The following is a 21092-nucleotide window of genomic DNA, read 5'->3' on the forward strand; positions in this document are numbered from 1 at the left end:
AAAGGAGTGAGTTTTACTGTAGGTAAATTCAGACAAATTCTTAAAGATTAAAAAATAAACTACTCCAAGATTTTTTTACAAAAGGATCATTGAGAAAGTAGAGCAATTTAACAGGGAGTCCAGCGGTAGCGTGTAGTGTAGCACAATGTCACGTAGTGTACAGCGAGGGGTAGGGTAGTGTCTAGGAATCTGGCCACTGGTTCTCTACCTTGAGTTGGCAGTGATGGCCTGGGGAAGGGGTTAAGAGTCCAGGACCCCCACCCCTCGATGATCCGATTCCCTGGATCCAGGGTAAACTTGGGAGTTTGCATTCTAAACAAGCTTCCCAGGTTGTTTTGGTTCAGGTGGTTTACAGCCCATACTTGGAGGCCCACTATTAGACCTTTCTTCATTATTTGGGAATTCAATTCTTTTGTGAGCAGGTCCCTTTTATGCCTTGGTGTTTCCACCAGTAAAATGGGGACAATTCACCAGTCTCCTGCTTTATAGCGATCTGAGATGGCAGGTCACTGAGGTACGTGCTGGGGGCGCTCCAACACTGTTACCTGCATTCAGTGGCAGTAGGCTTGGCCTCTGGGGCCTGTACCTCGAACATCTTTTCCTGTAACCTGGTGTCTTGGAATTTACCTCTTGGGAAGTGGTAGCTTTGACCTTAAGGGGATACTGTTAAGATGAAATTTTGTTTCTCTGAAATGCTTTGAGTTTTCTCACAGAAAGAAATCCAAAGCCAGAGGCATGTCGTCCTGGGATGACTATAATTCTGAGCTCTAGAACCATTCAAATAGAAGACAGGATGTGAACCTGAGGTCAAGTCCCTGTTCCACCACTGACCATCTGTGTGATTCTGGGCAAGTAATTTCATTCTTTGAATCTCAAATTCTTACATTCGAATTTTTCAGGTGTAAAGTGGGGCTGATAACTGTACTTTGCAGGGATCCTAATGGGGTTTGGAAGATGCATGCTGAGGTATTTCGAGGGGACGAGCTGTGATGGCTGAACTTTCAAAAGATTTGGCAAAACAAAAACATATATATGTATACACACACACGCACACACACATATACACCTACTATAGAAATATATAAAGCAAGTATGGCAAATGTTAGGAATTGTTGAATCTAAGTGACAGGCATGTGGGTAATCATTTTTTCAACTTTTCTATATGTTTCTAAATTTTCAGAATGAAATCAGGAAGAAGAGATGGTATGTGTCAGACCAGCACAGTGCCTATTACTCAGCAGGTCTCAGTAGGTTGGAGAGCAGGGGAGGCGAGGATGGCAGGGCAGGGAATGGGCGAGAGAAAGGCCTAAGGTTCGTCCAGTGCAGGAAGAACCCAGGGAGAGAATGAAGCCAGGCAATGCCCACCCTCGGGGAAGGTGTGGGTGTGAGAACTGCCCTTGTGTTTCCATCTCCAGAGAATCTGGGTATGGGGGAGGGGCACCCCACTCCAGTCGGGAGGCTCTGCCATGTTTCCTCCCCTTTCCCTGGGGATCTGAGAAGAACCAACTGCACTGTTTCCAGGTGCTTCCAGCCCTCTTGGCTGGGGTGGGAAACACGATAGATTCTTTGGGCCTCTGGATTGTTTGCAATTTATAGACTCTCTGAGCCCCCGTGATGTACAAGCATCTTGCTCAACAGCTGTTCTGAGCACCAGAGTGGAAATGAACAAGGTACAAATGGCAGAGGAGGGTCAGCAAAGCCGTGAGGACAGCCTGTGAACGCGGCAGCTGGTCCCCTTCCCTTGTAGCTCCCCGCAGCCAAGGGCTCCCACCCTAGCCCATGGCTGCCCCTCTCGGGTCTTCCAGATCCAGTGGCATGAATCCAATCTGGTTGAAAAGGACATATTTGTTTCCTGTTGCTGCTGTGACACGTCACCATAAACTTAGTGGCTGAAAATAACACCATTTTATTATCTTGATGATTCTGGAGGTTAGAGGTCCAGGTTGGGTTTCATGGGCTAAAATCAAGCAGGGATGCGTTCCTTCTAGAGGCTCTTGCCTTTTTCAGCTTCTAGAGGCTGCCCTCATTCCTTGACTGGTGGCCCTTCCTCCATCTCCAGGGCCAGTCGAGTATTCCTCACAATGCCATCTTTCTGGTTCCGACTCTTCTGTCTCCCTCTACTCCATGTAAGGACCATTGTGATTACATTGGGCAGATAATCTTCTTCTTTTGAAATTCTTAATTAGCAACCTAGATTCCCCCTTGCCATATAACCTAAGGCATTCACAGGCTCCAGAGAGTGGGACATGGACACCTATGGGGGCCATTATTCTGCCTACTACAGAGGATGCCCCAAATGGATGAGCATTCTTACCTTCTACCCTCAGGAATTTTCAAACTTTAGTGTACTTTAGAATCGTGGAAAATACTTGAAAAGCCAGAATTTTAGGCCCCGCTGGATTCTGATTTGGCACTTTGGGAATGGGTCCAAGGAATCTGAATTTTTCGTAAGCTCCCTAATGCCTTCCTGATAGACATGATCCAAGGAGCACATTCTGAAGATCTGCTGTCTTTTGTCTTTGGACAGAGTATAGTGGCTACATTTTAGCAACTGAATGACAAAATCTATGATCTGTGATTTATTGAGCAATTCCAATGTACCAATAAACACAGCTAAGTGTAGCAAGCACTTAGTATGTGCCAGGTCCATTCTAAGAGGTGTCCATGCACGATCTCCTTTAATCCTCACAATAACATGACAAGCTATGATTATTATTATCATCTCTATTTTGCAGAGGAGAACATGAAGACACAGGGGTTTAAGTTCCTCACCTAAGGCAAATCACTTACAAAGGCAAAACCAGATGCCTATCCATCCCGCTCCTTTCTTTTCTAAAGCCTGAGGGGCAGCTCCACCTCCAGGGGTGGAGTGACCCCTGTGTATAGCCAAGGGGTGGGAGTCGGGGGGCCTGAACTTTTACACTCAGGGACGTACAAACACAGCAGGTAGAAGCCTCAAACTACCTGGTTAGCTTCTCTTTAATCCTCCAAACACCCAACAGAGCCACAGCAATGCCGGTGGGCAGGAAGGGGTCTGTTGAGGAAAGGCCATCCTGGCCCATCCTGGAGACAGCAACATCAGAGGGCCTCTCTCTCTCTCTCTCTCTCTCTCTCTCTCTCTCTCTCTCTCTCTCTCTCTCTCTCACACACACACACACACACACACACACACACACACACACACACACACACACACACACACACACTTGCCAGGAGACAGTTTCCCTTTATTACAAGGGCAGGTTCCAGCCTGCTGCCATTCCCTGCACTGTTCAAATTAGCAGCGGGTCACCCTGGCCTCCTGTCTGTGTCTGAGAGACCTTCCAGCTGGGCCCTTGTGGGCCCCTGTATCATCTCACTTCTTTAGGACAGAAACTGGAGAGACTCATGTAACACCAGATGGGTTACAGGGCTGACATCTCCATAGGGTGCACCACCTCCTCTGAAATAGACACCACAGGGCAAGCCACCCTCCCCCCACACCCTACCTCCCCCTTCCACCTCCCCCATCTCCAGTTCCCATTTCCTCTTCCATCCTTTCCTCTTTCTCCATCTCTTTCCCTATTTCTTTAGGATGCACTCTCTCCCCTCTCTCCCCAGGGTCTCACTGCCTTAAGCATGTGACTTTGGAGACAGAGGAACAGAGGGGTTGGTTACAACCAGAAACCATGAACCTTTAAGCCCACTTTGGACTCTGCCTCAGTTTCCCTTCTGGAAAATGAATGTATGAACATTTGCCAATTTCCTAACTCAAAACAGTGTCTGTGGTTCTGATACCTGCTTTGTGGTTTGTAAAGCACGTGCTCCATTTCCAGGCTGGTCCTGATGCCTTATGAAGTCCGGTGGGTTCGTGAAGTGGATGTTGCAGATGGGGAAACTGATGCCTAGAGAGGGAAATGACTCACTCAAGGCCACACAGCGTTTAGTGGCCGAGCCAGGGCCAGAAACAAGTCTTGCAATCCTGTCTTGCCATGACATTTGAGTTCTTCGTGATGATGATGATTCTATGGTACACAGCACAGAGGACATGGACCACGAGCGTGGCTGCTGCCAACAGGTCCTGAAGAAGATGAGAGCAGAAAAATCTTCCAGGTCGGTTACCTTACTTGCTGTGCAATCTAATTATACTGACAGGGTTCATTACCATGTCGAATTTTGTTTTATGTCATGAGAAGCCATCAAAGAATAGAGACGCAGACATAGAGAATGGACCTGAGGACACGGGGAGGGGGAAGGGTAAGCTGGGATGAAGTGAGAGAGTGGCATGGACATATACACTACCAAATGTAAAACAGATAGCTAGTGGGAAGCAGCCGCATAGCACAGGGAGATCAGCTCGGTGCTTTGTGACCACGTAGAGGGGTGGGATAGGGAGGGGGGGAGGGAGACGCAAGAGGGAGGGGATATGGGGATATATGTATATGTATAACTGATTCACTTTGTTATAAGGCAGAAACTAACACACCATTGTAAAGCAATTATACTCCAATAAAGATGTTAAAAAAGAAAAGCAGACAGCACCCCACGGGGTGTGGAGCCAGTGGGCTGTGTGTAAAGAGAGGACTTCTGACGAAGGGCTTGCTGCTGACTTGCTGAAAGCGCTGCAGTACTTCCCACGTGCCCTCTCAGGTCATCCTCACGACCCGAGACACAGGCAGCCTTGTCCCATTTGACAAACGAGAAAACAGAAGCCCAGAGAAATGAAGGGACTCGCCTATCACCATTCAGCTAGTGAAGGGCAGGGCTGGCTCCAGTCAAGGCCTGTCCCTTCCAAAGTTGTTTCCCTCCTCTACTCCGTGACACCGGCTCCCCACAGAGACGGAAAGGGCTTCTTCGTAAAATGACTCCGCTTCCTCTTTGTAAAATCCTGCCTCCCGGCTTCTGCGTTCCCTAAGCGGAGCCCCCTCTCACCCCACGTGCCAACCTGCACAGCAGGGCAGGAGGAGGGCTGGCGGGGCACCAGCCCGCGGGACAGTGTCAGCGCTTCTCCTTTGGAGGAGCGTGTTCCCCCCACTTGTGAGGAGGAGCCGCTGAGACCCTTGAGGTCCCCAGCCCCACCCCCCCACCGCCCCTCCTGGGGACAGCCCTGCTCTGAGAGCTGGAAGCCTTGCCCAGGGGCACCAGTGGGCCAGGGCCCGGCTAAGGAGTAGCACCGTTCTCCCTGTGCCCTGCCAGGCTGTTCTCCAGCCGGTTGTGCAATCTTGCTATGAATAGGTCTAGGTGTGTGGTTTGGTGCCAAGGAGACCAGACTTGATTCCTTCGGGTGACAGCTCCCCTGTGGAATTCTGGGAGGTGAGGGAGCACAGCTGCGAGGTCAGGCTGATGACCCTGAGCTGGGCGGCTCCGAGCTGGTGGCGTGAGGGGAGGGGCCCGTGGCCAGACTGGATGGGCAGGCTGGCAGCACGACACCGGGAGCTCTTCTTCCTCCCTGGCAGTCACCAGGCCACCCTGGGTCTGCCTCCCAAGCCCCTCCCATCTTCCACCCCTCACTCTCACCAGGCCCTCATGGCCTTAGGTACAGACTTAAAACAAAGAAGCTAAGAGGGGCAAAGGCAAAGACAGACCTGCAAGTTAATTTTTTTAAACTTTAAAAACACGAGGCTGTGGGAAACCAGGGATTCGCATATATTTTGGTGTTGTGAATTGGTACGTTCGAGGGCAGTTTGATCCACCTTTCAAAATTGCAAATGTATATGTACCTCTTGCCCCAGTAATTCCACGTTTGGGCATTAATCCTACAAAGATTCTGACCTGTGTACGTAATACATGTATAAGGTTATTCGCTGCAGTGTTGCTGATAATAACAAATGTTCAGTAACAATGTCCAATGTCTATCAATAGGGGACTCCTGGTTAAATGAACTGGGATACAATGAACAGTGGAATACTATGCAACTCTAAAAATGAGGAGGCTTTCTACGTCCTGATATTTCCTCCATGTGTGAGAAAATCATTAACAAAGCAAGATATCTGACAGTCTGTATAATGTACTTTTTGTGTAATAAAAAGGGGAAAGTAATAATTTGTGCTTTTAGTCCTTGTAGGTGCACCAGAGATTCTGGAAGGATACCCAAGAAACTTTAGGGTGGGAGGAACTAGTCAAGAGAACTAGACAGGGGTGGGAGGAAAACTCTCCCTTTGTGTGTATCGCGATATGCTTTCTAGCATTTTAATCATGGGAATGCATTACCTTTCAAAAATACAGTGCAACTAATGAAGATAATTTTGACAGAAAATTCCATAACCAGTTGCCAGCTACAATGGACATTTGTCTTTTGGGGACAAGTCCTGGGATGAGGACACCCTTCTACCTGGGGATTTACCCAATGGTCGCATCTTGGTGGGAAGAAGAACCCCTTCTCCCCCACTGGAGCGGGACTCGGAGTGGCCAAGGAACAGCGTTAGCTTATTCACAGTAGCAACAGTTGAGGTCCTGAGTCCAGTTTTGAGGCCAGAAGTGTCCAGGACACAAGAATTATTTCAATTTTAGCATTTTACCTTTTAGGACCTCTCCTCAGCCACAGTTTACACTGGCATATACTATTTCTATTCTGCTTTTTATTTTTCTTATATTAATATAAAAGTTACAAGAGCAATAGATAATTACGTTTCTAAGAGTGCATCCAATATAAGCATATAGTTTTTATAATTAACAGGTGCATAAAATTCCTTTGTTCTGATTAGGTGACTCCTATACTGATATTCAAGGTGTTAATAGGAGGAAATTATGGAAACCCAAAGTTATGAAGACACAACTTTGCAATGATATCATTCATTTATCAGTCAGATTCCTTTCAAACAGTATAGTTATCTCACTATCTCCACTTTTATTCCCTAACCCCCATCTCCCACCTTATTCCTTCCAGTCTCAGAAGCGGAGTCAATGCCAGCCTCTCCACCATGGCTCGTTAGAAGCCATATTTATCTTTATACTAGTAACACTCTCCCATTTTGATAACTTAAAATAGTATATAAGGAGAAGAGTTGAAAGCCAAAGTCCCTTGCATCCGTCCCTGGACTGAACCATTACCAAGTTTTCTGTGATTTCTTCTAGATCAGGGCTTTCAGTTCGGTTGGGAAGTTACAGGGGTGCCGAGCTATTGACCCCCTCAGCCTTTGGGGCAGCCTCTCTGGCCAGCGGCTATGAGAAGCCTGAGATGGGAGCAGTTTTCTCTGCCATCCCGGTGCCTGGCACATCCTGGTGCTGGTGGGATGGATGAATGTAGGACTCACGGAGGTGGGCCTGTGCTAAGACAAGAAGAGCATCGAGACTTTTCTTCCCTGCGTGGGAGTGGAGATGTTTGTAGTGTGTCTAGTAAGTCCTCTGAGAAAGAAGGCAAAAACGAAGTTTTGAGCCATTACTATGTGATGGACACTAGGCAGAACTACAGACACACACACACACACAATCTAATTTTCTTCAGGTCTTAAATATTGCTGAGACTCCTCCTCTTTTAATGTTCAAATAAAGAAAATTCAAGGGGAAGGACCCCTCTTCCTTCAGCTCCAAAGGTGTCCTCAGGGCCCAGAACCAAAGCTTCTCCCTGACGGCAGTGGAGCAGAGGGAGGGTGGGTCCCCTTCTAGATGCTCCTCTCTTCACCTCCACCCTCCAAACACACTCCCCTGCACATGCCCACCATGGGCTGAGCTGAGGGCACCACAGCCATCACCCTTTTTCCCCATGTCCCAGGGAAGTGGTCATGGGGACGGGGGTGGAGTGTCTGCCAGATCGACTAGAGTGGCTGTGAACTCTACCTTCCTCCACCTTTGACCTCTGTATTCCAGCTGTGATGTGCGTGGCTAGGCTGATACACGTCACGTGTGCTGTATTAAAGCTTTGCCCTCACTACTCAAACATTTGCGAAATCAATTCCCTAAAGTGTTAGCAAGATTAACCAGTTCAGATTCTTCCTCTTTTAAACAAGAAGCTGAAGCAGGGAGAGCCGGCAACAATGAACTCTTTACTCCTCAAGGTGGAGCAGATAGATGATACCTTGAGTATAAACTCATGGAGGGCAGGGTCTAGCTCGACTGGTGCCCATCACAGCCTCTGGCCCACTGCCACACTTGAAATTGACTTAGTAATTGTTGTTCATTAACTTCAATTAATTTTAGTTGAATTTTTACCTGGTTTGGGAAAACTCTCAGTTACTGAGAATCTTGTGAAGCTGGTTTTGGATTTCCATCTTTAACCTTTTGGGAGACAGAATCAAAACTTGAAAGCAATCGCAAACGAAATACCTTCTCCTAGTTGGCTCTGGTATTAGAAGATGAAGTTTTACCTGTACAGGAAATTAAAACAATGATAAGGACAGACTTATGAAAGCATGACCCTTCACCAATGTAGAATTTATCCCAAAGGGCAAACTTTAAAATCTTTTTTACCTACCTGATCTGAAGTAAGAGTCCATCGTGCTGCTTAGGACTTTGAACCCAAAAGCTGAATGATTTTTATAATGTCTATTAATAGGAAAACCACAACCCAGGCTACTAAGTATAGTTTTACAGTAGGGCGGAGTTCCCCCTAACTTAGCTAAGAGGAAATATTTATGCTATTGCCACCAGCAGCCTTAGGCGTTATGTTTGACTTTGATGTGAAGGAGGGCACCGTGATGACCGACATTCATCTGCTGGACTCCCGTGAGCAGGACCTCCTTAGGGCCAAAACTGTGACAGGTCAAAACCTCTGACACCCAAGGAAGACAGAGTTTAAATTCCGCCTCCCTATGTAGAAGCTCCTCCGGGGCAACCTGACGCAGGGCAGGCCGAAAGAGGCTATCAGCCACCATGAACAATGCCATAAATCTGCTTTATTAAATTGTACGGGTGCCTGTGAAGGTCAAAAGTGGGTCAGAGGAGAAGTCTGCAGGATTCATTGAGTTTAGAGATCTCAGGATAGAGTCTTCCAGCTTTGTGCCTCTTCCACAGGAAGACCTTGAGATAAACTCAGCTATTTCACTCCTCGGGTTAAAGAAAGGGGGAAGGAGAACAAAAAACTGCTCGGAGTAAGATAGTGTCATTGATGCTTTATTTACATGCGTCACCATCTCTTTTACAAACTAGATTACGGTTTTAAATGGAATACACAAGGCAATATCTACAAACACCAAGGAAAGTTAAGTACTGCATCTCTATTTCATTTGGAAAGGAGAAGATTCCCAAATCAAACTGGTTTTGATTCTTGAGAGGAAAGGTGGTAGAGATAATTCATGGCAACATATGGATAGACAAAATCCTCAGTAAGAATGCAATATGATAGTGTTCGCTTTGAAAGAAAGGATGAGGTGCTTCAAACCAAAGTATCAACTGCGTGACTCTTAGGTGTTTGAATATGGCCAGGCACCACAATGAGTTCTAGTTTGCATGGGTTATGAGCAAGAAATTGAAACAGATAAGACAGTTTTACAGATACTGTATACAGATTTTTTTTCCATTCATGCAGCTTTTTTTCTTAAAAAAAAAAGTTAAACATGTGAAGCCAAAATGTACATTTTTTTAATATTAACTAATTTTTCTGGTCCTCCTTCACATCTGTTTACATTTTGCATGTACATAATGTACTAGGACAAGTGTATTGAGAGAAGATTGATTGCCAGGCAATGAGATAATTTTAGAGAAATAAGTGACCAGACATGTAGTTGTTTTTTTTTTTTTTTTAAAGCAGCCGCACAAATATTTCTGGAGTGTGGCAGAGGCCTCGGAACCAATCATTCAACAAAGAAAAATACATACAAATAAAACTAAACAAGAGGAAAATATTTCATTCATTCGAACTGCATAAAATGTTACCCACTAAAGATCTAGATCAAATATAATACACAGTCACCCCTTGGTATCCGTGGGGGTTTGGTTGCAGAACCTCCACAGACACCAAAATCTGTGGATGCCCAAGTCCCTTATATAAAATGGTGTAGTACAGTCGGCCCTACGGATCCGTGGTTGGTTGAATCCGAGGATGCTGAGCCCGTGTGTGCGGAGGGCCGACTGTACTCTTCAGTTACTTGAGCATCTGCGTTAAGATCTTGTCTGACAGACATGATTTCACAAGGACTTCACTCTCCCCTCGCTGTGCCCTGCCGCCCCTGGTCTCCAGGAGAGGCTGGCTTTTTCATACCTCTTTGCCAGTGATTGTATTTCTACAAAATTTTTTGCTTTTCTTAATTGAAAAAGAATACATTATACCTAATCGTACAGTGTTCCCCAAATACACCGAGAAAGAAGAAATCAGAGTTTGGAGCTGTCAGGATTTTATTTCTGCTTTCAGAGAGAAAGGGTAACTTTTTAATTTCCCCTCACCAGCCCTTGGAATCAGCATGAAAAATGGGCCTGGGTGTTTGACTGCTTTCCTCTTGACGGCCTTTCCAAGAGATTCAAATATTCCTTATTCTTTAAGTGGGGTTCATTAGATAGACTCCCTACCATCTTTAACAATTTCAGAAGCCGCCTGAAATGACACCCTGAGACTGGGCATACCTGTCCTGACCAGTGAGCCAAGAGGTCTTCTCCTCAGGGTGGGGGAGCAACACACACAGGGCAAAACTCACCACCACACACACACACACACACACACACACACACAGTCCACCATTACTACACGTGTGTGCACGCTCTTCCCGTTAACAGGAGAGACAAACTTCTGAAATTTAAAAAAATATGTTTCGGCAGTCATTACATTGCAGGGGATGCAATAAAGGATAAAGGAAATCGACCTCAGATTCATTCACAGTTAACGGGATACTCTGAACCTGGCGGTCAGGCCTCACTCACGCCAGGACAGTGAAGGCTTGTGATAAAGCTCTTTTCTAACTTTGGTAAAATGTATCTGGTTCTGGAGCCCTGAAGAGAACAACAGAACCCCGGAGTTCGGGTCATGTTTTCAACATTGTTACTCTTCTTTCTAAATTTCCCATCAAAAAGTGGAAGGCTCCCTAGCTTATTTAGAGGCTGAGTGTAGACTCCGAAAGTTCTTATCAGGACGCAAACATTACAACCGCCAGACTCCCGGAGACTACCAAGTATTCCACTGAGATACTCCAGGTCAGAAGACTTCCTGTGAGGGCCCCTGGCACTCAGAACTCCACATGGTGGCCATCGGTAGGCCCCTCCTGAAAGCAGGGTCTTCAAATACAAGAGGGAGAGGGCTTAGGTGGCACCTCTGCCCTGTCTGACTGCCTTCGGACTCAGTTAGCCTAAGGGATCCTGGCCTCTGGGTGGGCGGCCAAGGGTGAGAGTGGGCCTGCTGTGATCCTGGACAGGCTTAACTATCCCATTCTTGCCTGACGCTGGCGCTACACTTTGCCCTGATCTCAGCTGTCCGCGACACTCTACATGTAGATGCTGACTTACTTCAAAAAAAAAAAAAAAAGGAAAAGAAAAAAATTCCAAGCACGCCTCCCTCTCCGTTTTCCTGATCTGCTCTGTGGCTATCCTGCTCTCATACCTCTCTGTCCCTCCCTCAGCTGTTTTAGATTAAATTAGAATCCGGTTCTAGGACATTTTGTAAAACATTCTGCCTGAAATCTAACGAACATTGGGGGGAAAAAAAAAAGAATAAATGAGATGCCACATGTCTGAAAGGAATTCAACACTTTAAAAGTCAAAACACATTTGAGGGTTGTCTTTCTTACTCCCAAAGTATTTCCCACGGTGTATAAAACTGCAAAGGCAAGTAGCTATTTTGTTAGTTTTCTTGTTTCTTTGAGCTCAGGAGAGAAGTTCTCAGGGCCCTCGTGTTGGAAGCACTCGGATTCTCCCCTATATCCAACACCCCTCTGCCACTCCCCACCGTCCCTGAGCTGCTGCCACTGTCTCTGAACTATGTCTCCACCCAGGGGGCTGCACCACTTAGGGACCCAGAGAGGCAGTCCTCTCTTGCTGACACTTGACAGTTCTTGTGTACAGCAGACTACCAAAGAAATCAAGGAAGTGGCTAGCTTTATTACAAAAGAATACAGTAAGCAAAAGTCTGTCTCACTGACAAGCAGACCACGTGAATAGAATACATATTTTTAAAAATTATACGTACTTTCAAAATGAAGATTATAAACTTGTAGCAGTTTAGAAAAGGTGATATGCTACAGGTCTACTATAACCACAAATTGCACAACAATTTACAGATTCAGTAGGGGGCAGGGTGAAATCAACAGGGCCATCGCTCAAACATGACAGCCCAAGCGAGGCGGGAGAGACAAGTGGCAACACCAAATGGAACGTTCATTATGCTAGGAGCTGTTATCACCACCAATATCACCCCCAGAGGAATCAGGAAGCAAAGGTGCACAAAGGGGCCCCTGGTGGCTGGTGATGGGTGCAGGGGGTCGGGTGGCACGTCTGTGTTGGTGGAAGGGAATCAGTGCCCACTGCACGGTGCAAGCATCAGCGAGAACTCATGCAGGGAGGTCTGTGCTGAAATACTAGCCTGTATCCCTAACATCCATGCAGACTGTTCCATTTTTGTACTGTACATGATAAAATATATTTATACATTTCTATGCCTAATGCTTTTTATGCAACGAAAAGAGTCTTCATATATCACTTTGGAGAAGTATGCATATGCTGTGCTAATCAGAGCATCATTACACCAGTTTCATATGTACCAAAGGTGTTCTCAACTATTCTGCCTACCAAAGAGGGTAACTAATATACTCACACTTCTCAGGTTAAACAGAAAGCACCTATACAGCACCATAACTTTTTGAAAAGAAAAAAATGAAATCCATAGAAGCAGGAAAAGTGTGTGGGGGGAGGTCAAAACTGCCCTATCTTGTACTTCCATTGTGACACTTGTACAATTACAATCTAAGCTTATTTATATTAAAAAGAAATCAGTTTGTATGCTATTGCTTGTCACTCATACGCGTCTACTAGATCAGATTATACAGAGCAAGACTGAGAATCATCAAGGGTGCACACTTAGAAAAATAGTGACTCGGGTTTGTACTTTCCACACATTTCTCACTGCGGGCTTAATGTTCACCTGTAAGTTCACTTCTTCTGCAAAGAAAAACACGACTACTTTTTTTTTCTTTTCTTTTCTTTTCTCCTTAAAACTAAACCTGTTAGTGGCATTTGGCAATGAGCGGACAGCTGAGCTGATTTCTTCCTTGAAAAATTCTAACTTCTAACCAACATACCATCACTGTGGACTGTGTTAGCTGAGGATACTGACAGGAGACCACAGGCCCTACTGATCTGGTAACTGCAGACCAGGTGCCGGGGTCTCATCCCCCGACCACCCTGACTCAGAGCCAAGCACGTGGTTTGGTTCTGAGTCAGGTTTGCCGATGCGGGGCTCTGTCCTGGACCGGTGCACACAGAAAACACTTGTGCCACTGTTCAGTTTTTAGAAAAGGATAGTCTTCTACCAAACGAAAGAAGAAAGAAACCCCCCCTCTAGTTTACGTAATGTGTTAGTTTGGGGAGTTCTACGGGCTCGAATGCTTGTGACACCCAAAGCCAGCATAGCAGCTGGTACAACATTTTCCTTCTGTGTTTAAATTTGCCAGGGGAAGCATGATTAATATTTTAACATAAAAAGACTGCAAGTAAATGCATGTGAGAAACTCAAAGTCAAAGGAAAACAAACACAAAAACAACACTTAAAACATCCCATAAACCATCACGATATTAAAACACCACAGAATGGCCCGCGGGCTCACGGTGTGCTCTGAACAGGGTGGGTGGTGCTGGCAGGGTGCTGTCCTTCGCTGGCAGGTGGCTGTCACCCCGTACAAGGAAGGTTTTGCATACTTTATAGAGAGAGTTCTGTGCGAGGGTAAGTGCTTCACCCGGGGTAAGGGGCCGATAACAGTCTCTGCTGGGGTAGGAAACGGCAGGGGCTCACAAAGGTGTTAAGCTGTAAACGGTATCACTGTCCACTTGCTGAGAGCAGATTTGGCAAAGGGTTTCCTCTGTAGGTCTTGTGTCAGTTTGAGGGTCTAAAGGAGGAGAGAAGAAAACCAGAGACGGTTAAGGACATTCAAACAGCAGCAGTGGGTCCTCCAGGTCACGTCTCCTGAGCCTCCGGTCCCTCACCTGCCTCTGGGCCAGGGGTGCTGCAAGTCAAGCTGTTCTGCTGCACTAGCTTCAAAGGGCTGAAAACCTAAGGACAAAGCCCGGAGATCACTTACCTTATTTCCGTGCTTGATAACAAAACGCCCTCACGTTAAAAAGCCTCGAGGAAACGGGGCCATTCGCTTGTGGAGGTTAACAAAGCGAGGCAGATCGGGGTGCCTCAGCGGGCCCTTCCAAGTTAGGGAGGCCTGGGGTGCAGATGGGGTTTTACTCTAGATTTTTGGATTGAGGGGCTTCCTGGGACACGAGATTTACATGCTAAAACCAGGGGAGCTGGTCACCCCAAGCAGACCAGCTATGCTCTTCTGGTTCCCCCTCCCCCAGCTATGAGGACTAAGTGACCTTGCTTACCACCCTTCCCATTGACATCCCAACGTCAGGGGAGTGGAAATGGCCACTTTCCACAAAGGCTTCATCCGTCTGCACTGCTGGGTTGGGGTCATCTTGACTTCCCTCACTATAAAAGGAGAAGTAATCTCTAAGTGGGGTGTCCTAGGAATTTGCTTTTTATATTAAAAATCTGCAGAGGAAAAACAATTATATCACGCATACATATGGCCCAAAAAACCTCCCACAAAACATCCCTTTAAAAATTAACAACACTATTATTGTTGGTATTACTATTATGCACTCAGCCACCTTCAAACGGTAAATCCTCTCAAAGCATCTGAATTTACACAAATCTTATCAGATTTCTTGTGACCACTGAGCCCAGAAAAGTTAGAGAATTATATATATACACACACATAGTCATAGAGACGTAGCTAAAGGAACTGACATGACAGGCCTCAAGACCTTTTGTTTATGGAGACAGTGTCAGCTGTCATGGTAGGAAAAAAATGGCTCTAGGCCAAGAAATGGAAAAGTGGTAGGGAAGCAACCTCAGGATCTTCTCACCAGATAAGGTGAACAAGTAATGAAAAATGCATCAATAAGCTCTCTCTCTCTCACACTCACACTCACACACACACACACGTTACGTACATCTGCTTCTCTCTCCTTTAAAAAAGATAGTATCTTAAATTCACCTGGAGGTTTCACAAGTGTACAATTCTGTTCTGTGGCTGGACTGTTTGGCAATCTTACCTCTCACCACCAATATTCAGAAAGACAGCAGGACTTGGTACTCGTAATATTATATACCTACGGTCATAATTACTCTTTTTTTTTTTTTTTTTTTTTGCGATACGTGGGCCTCCCACTGTTGTGGCCTCTCCCGTTGCGGAGCACAGGCTCCGGACGCGCAGGCTCAGCGGCCATGGCTCACGGGCCCAGCCGCTCCGCGGCATGTGGGATCTTCCCAGACCGGGGCACGAACCCGCGTCCCCTGCATCGGCAGGCGGACTCTCAACCACTGCGCCACCAGGGAAGCCCCCATAATTACTCTTGCTATAGCTCCAAACAGAAGAACTTAGGTTGTTTTATTAGAGGTAGAGACAGTAAAACAGGAAAAGGCCCCTTCTTCCCACCCCTTCCCCAAGTATTTCATTTCCCTGGCTGATGGCGTTTTTTGAAGGTATTCTTTGCTTTGTAATGATACTAGACAATATTGGCCTAGACTATAAAATAATGGCTTGTTGATTTCAGATGGAGAAAAGGTAATAAAACGATATCAGATCTCAGTACCTGTGAGGTATTTAACCTGCCAGAGCCAGTGCTATTCTAGCTACTCTACCTGGGACCCCTGAGGCATGAAGAAACAGGGGTGTAGACATGGTTCTTTGGGAGGGGATTTGGTTCTTTCCTTCACAGTAACACTTAATAAACCACAACCTAAGATCACCAGGCAATTAGTCATCAGGTGACTATGGTCCCCAAGTCCCGATCCTGACTTAACTGTAAGTGCCAAGAGAGAAGGTGTAAAGTATTACCTAATCCAGACCCCATCCCCCGGTTCCCTCTGGTGTTAATTATTCAGCCACAGAAAGCAGTGCATGCTGGGAAGGTGACACACTTCATTCTCCAAGTACAAAGGCAGGGCACGCAGCTTGCTCTAATGCTGGCGCCGGGTCAGCACAGGAGGGAAGAAGGCAGAGGGCACCTACAACCCCCAACGTGGCATCGTTCTAAGCAGAATAGGGCATCGGCCCTGAAACCAGGGGCAGGAGGCCAGAGTGGGCAGTCTAGAGCAACAACCATCACAGTCTCACCCAAAGGTCCAGAACCTTCAGGGAACTTCATCATTAAGAAGGGAATGCACTGATCGTCACTCTTTCCTTCTTTGCAGAATGGGCTTGGGGCCCCTTGTGGCACTACATCCTGGAGCTCCCCCGAGGCCTCACAGGAAACGGCCTGTGCCTGGCGGTTCAACTGGGAGACACCTGGCCCAGGTTTAGAAGTTTAAATTTGTCACAGAGGACAAACTGTTATTAACAGAGAAACCCCCGCTCCACAGGACAGAAAGGCAACTTGTTTCTCTGTGATAGAAGGCAAACAGTTTGTTTGTAAAATATCGTGAAAACAGAAAGGAAGTGCAATCACTCTTCTAAGAGGAACACCAGATTCACCATTCACTAGGAAGACCTTACGATCAAAAATCGTCACAAGGACAGCGGCCCCTCACCTGCCTTAGATTTTTAACCTCTCTTTGATGGCTCAGTGTTTGCACATGTTTATCTGACTCCATCAAGGACTGAAAAAATGGAGGGAGCACATTAATGGGATTTGTTTGGATACAAGTTCCCTGCTTCTGATTGGTGCTCTCACCACTCTGACATTCTTTCAAGTAAGAAGCTTAACTGTGAAGTTTACGTGTGTATGTTGATGCCCTTATGGGTCTAAAAACACATCAGATTAAGCAAAATTTTTGGAAGGAAAAAGAAGCCTACAGCTGATGGGAATTACAGCTATCACGTCACAGTTACTAGGCAATGGGCCAACTAACAATAAATAGGCGAACACCGTCCCGTCCCATCAGCGACTTTCACTAACACGGAGAAAAATCTCTTCCCTCTCTCTCCCTGCCTAACACTTAAGTTTGAAATCAGGCTGTTGATGCAGGGAAAATGAAATGGGGAAACCAAATTATCACCACTAACTCACATGATGTTCTAAGAAAGGGGAGCACCTCCAAGAAACTGTACACAAAACGTAACAACCCCCATCAACTTTAAACTGGGAATAAAACATAAATGTTCCTGCTGCTGTCCTCCCACAGCTCAACTCCACTGTGACAAATCTGGATTTCTCAGCAGTGTTTTCATCTTCCTGGCAGAGAGGAAAGGAATAAGACCCCCAATACCAAATATGACAAGGAAGGAAACAGAGCCACAGGGATGAAACTCTCCTATCTGCAAATCCATACAGGTTATCCACGGCTTTCCTAGCTAAAACGGAAAGATCTTTGGAGGAAAGTCTGCTTGAAACTCAACATTAAAGTGAAATATCACTTTCCTCACTCTTTAAACGTAGTTTAAGCCGAACTTGCAACCCCTGGGGCAAACTGGGAACTAAATATGGAACGTTTAGGATAGAAAAGGAAATGAATTGATATTCACTTGATCTGACAGGGAAACTTCATGTGTTCAGAGAACAGGTGTGGGTTTCAGAGTATGAATGTTTCTACCCGAGTAGAGGGAAAAGAAATGCCTGCCTGCCACCATCTTAATTTGGTTAATTTTTCAAAATCTTCTGGGTTGGAACGGGCGATAACAAGGACTTAGGGAAGTGCATGAAAACCAACCTGGGGTTCAGGGACTGCAGGGGCCTTGCTGATTAAAATGCAGCCTTCTGCCTGCAAGGCTGGCCCAACAGAGCCATCCTCCAAGACAGCCCAAGAAGGGGAATTAGGAGGTGCAGCTCTATAAAAATCCATTTTAGCAAATGCTGTCAACTTGCCATTTTAGAAGCTGAATAGTTTACGAGGGGAAAGAAAACAGGTATGGAAATTCTGGCCAAATTTGTACACAGCTGAGGAGCCTCCCTGAAGGAAAATCACGTTTCTAGGAAGGGCAGCTCACAGGCTTTCTAAGGGGCAAGTAAGTACTTATGGAGAACGTGGGATGTTACAGGGAAGCTTTAAATAAACTTTTCATGGCAAAGGTGACACTCAGGAAGATACTGGAAAGACACTCAGCTAGACTTTTTTTTTTTTTTTAAAGCTTAGTTTGTGTAAAAGCGTGACCTGTGTAAGCACTGCTTGCAGCTGCCTCCTCCTGTAATTCCTGGGCTTCTCAAGGTGGCAGCTGAAGCCTGTCCGCGAAGGCTGGCGACAGGCCACTGAAGAGCTGTCGCCTCCAGGACGCTTCAGGACCTGGATCTGGTGTGGACTGCCCTTCCAGCCAGCCTGTGTGCTGTGCTGATAAACACAGGAAGAGGAGAGAAGCTGCCACCCTAGCACTTCACAGCTGAGGGACACAGAGCAGGAGTGACCTGCACAGAGACGCAGACCTTCTGCTGCTCAGACTGTAGGGATTAATGATGATTAATACAAATTTAAGAAAGTCCTGTCTCTGTCTTTACTTTGGGGCAGAGATTATGGTGACCAATATTCTTTGTGCATCCGGGGTCAAATATGGTGACTGCAATAGCAGAAACATGATACTTGTTAATTTACTGTCAAGAGCAAAGTCGCAGAGATTTCCGATTTTCTTAAGATTCTTAGATTTTCAAACCACACAGCACAACTTGCAAAGTTCTGGATTACAATCTTTTAAAGAACTGTTTTTAAGGCCAAAGACCTTAAGGGGCTTTTGGATCCTTTCTGGATGCATGGTTACTTAGCCTTAATTATAATACTCCAAAACCCTGGCTGGCAGAGTCCTAGGGGTCTGGCTCCGCTGTCCTTAACACGCTTTAACACCCACTCCTGCTTATCCGATGGGTCAGGTTCAGTGCCTTTGCCTGGTTTGCTCTCCCCATCCAAACATCCAGATGGCTCTTCCAGCCCCACCGGCCCCAGGCCGTCCTCTGCTAAACTCCTAAGCCACTTACCTGGCATCTCATCACATAGTGCCCAGAATGGTTACTTTCTCATATACATTGAAGTCCCAATATATTGAGGGCAGAGCAAAGCCTTCAAATCAAACCAAACACTTACGGAGCATCTACAATTTCAAGAGCGCTGTCTTAGACATGGTATTTACCCACAAGAAGTGCACATTCCAGCAGGGACACATTTTCTTGATGTCCCAAGTAGCCTGGAAAGTTGAAACAGAGGAGAGGCACACAATAAATGTTGGCTGAGTAAATGAACGAGCCAACTCCTGGAACAGCCCTCTCTTCCTCTCTGCCAATTCAAATGCTTAACACCCTTTTAAGCCTTACAGCTTCCACAAAGCATTTTAAACAGACTCGCATTTGCTAAGAGTTAATCTCATTTGAATCCAAGCAGTACCTACTGCTTATGGGACAAGACCTAGAATTTTAATGATCCCCTTTCGGGAGGAGGATGGCTTCTGATGAAGTTTCTATTCAGAAGAATATGAGAAAAAACTCATACTTCTTATAAGATGAAACCTCCTAAGGACCAATACAAGGCACAGTTTTAACATCCATATTATTTTATTTTTAAAATAAAATTTTAAATAGGATTTAATAAAGAATTTACCTTCTGCCATCCTACCAAACCCATTCTTTATTACCAGCCCCCCGAATTAAGAGTCACGCTACTCTCTCAAATTGCTGTCACTGCTAAAGTGATTCACCATTTAGAAACACAAGGGAAATACTTAGAGGAAATAAGTATTTCCAGGAGGAAATACTTAGAGCCATAAACCATGACCTGAATATCACAATGTTTATGTTTACTGGGTGTGGCCCCATCCTGCGTGACTCCTCACTGCATTTACTGGCTAGAGGAGGTATGGGGACAATTGGGAGTGTGCAGCTACCCCTTTGGGCTGGGATGCCCTACCTCCCTTGGGACTGAGCGCAAGTGTGGCCGTAATGCTCCAGCCCGTCTAAGGGTCCAGCTACCAAGCACAAAAGAGGGAGGTCTCCAAAGTCTTCTTTTTCCTGCTTTAGATATGCAGGGTTTTGAAGACAATCTAAATTTTCCAAAAGTGATTCTGAAATCGAAAACACAAAATCAGCTATTTTAGTTCCACAAAGTCCAAACCACTCATCCACCTGTGAGGTATGACCAGGACATGCAGGTAACACAGATGGCAGCCAAGAGGCAGCAACCACACCAGTGCAACAGAGGAAGGAAACCAAGAAGGAACAGAAAGGAGGGTCTCAGGGTAGCTCCAAGATCGACAGAGACAGAGGCCCGTCTGTCCTGAGAGCGGCAGGCCGGTGGGAGTGCAGACCCAGGAGTGAGGTGGACCCACACGGTCGGTGGCCCTCCTCTCCCTGCTCAGCCTGACCAGCACCTGGCGGTACGTGCTGGGAGCTCCCCACTTCGGCTCTCCACCCCCCACCCCGACCTCAGCCAGCAGGACAACCTGAGTTGACCGGGGCTGGGCAGCGAGTGCATTCAGGCGGTAGGGACACTACCAACTAAGGGATACCTTCTAACAGCTCTATCAGTCAACACGTATTTTCTGATTACTTATGTTGGGCTCTATTGCTTTCCAATCATTTCTGAAGACACAAGTGATCAATGGAAGTTCCAATTAATTACAGTGGCATGTACACCAATAGAAGCCCAGTGGAAATTAATTTATAAATTCAACCTCAGAACTTCCGGCCTCTTCTTGGCCATTAATTTCCACTAAGGAGTCAAACTGAACACTCCACACAGACATGAATACTTAAAACAAAAAAATCTTATGGTCCGGATGTCTTTCAACAGAGAGAAAGACAGAGGAGAGAGGAAAGGGGAGGGGAAGGGGGAGAAGGAGGGAGGGAGACAGACAGAGAGAACATACTGATATGCAAACCGTCAATCAAACCAGGACTGGCAGTTAAAGTTTTATCCTTAGAAACACTGGAATTATGCTCTGAGGGCTTCATGACTAAGTAATTCTCATCCTTTAATAAATGAATGTCATAGACTTTAGTAAAAAAAGAGGTTATTAAAAAACAGGAAAGTCTAGAATTACAGAGTAAGGTTCACATCTGTTATCGGGAACAGA

The 21092-nt window shown here is 46.0% G+C and overlaps 1 protein-coding gene across 1 annotated transcript in view; it reads right to left on the reverse strand.

Moving 5' to 3' along the window:
- Window positions 1–9011: 9011 nt before the first annotated feature.
- FOXO3 (forkhead box O3) overlaps window positions 9012–21092 on the reverse strand; it is a 119692-nt gene continuing 107611 nt past the window's right edge. The window contains 1 exon segment of the mRNA XM_067702408.1: window positions 9012–13937. The gene's annotated coding sequence lies outside the window, so the exon portion shown is untranslated.

This window comes from Pseudorca crassidens, chromosome 13 (assembly GCF_039906515.1).
Source record: "Pseudorca crassidens isolate mPseCra1 chromosome 13, mPseCra1.hap1, whole genome shotgun sequence".
Classification (NCBI taxonomy): domain Eukaryota; kingdom Metazoa; phylum Chordata; class Mammalia; order Artiodactyla; family Delphinidae; genus Pseudorca; species Pseudorca crassidens.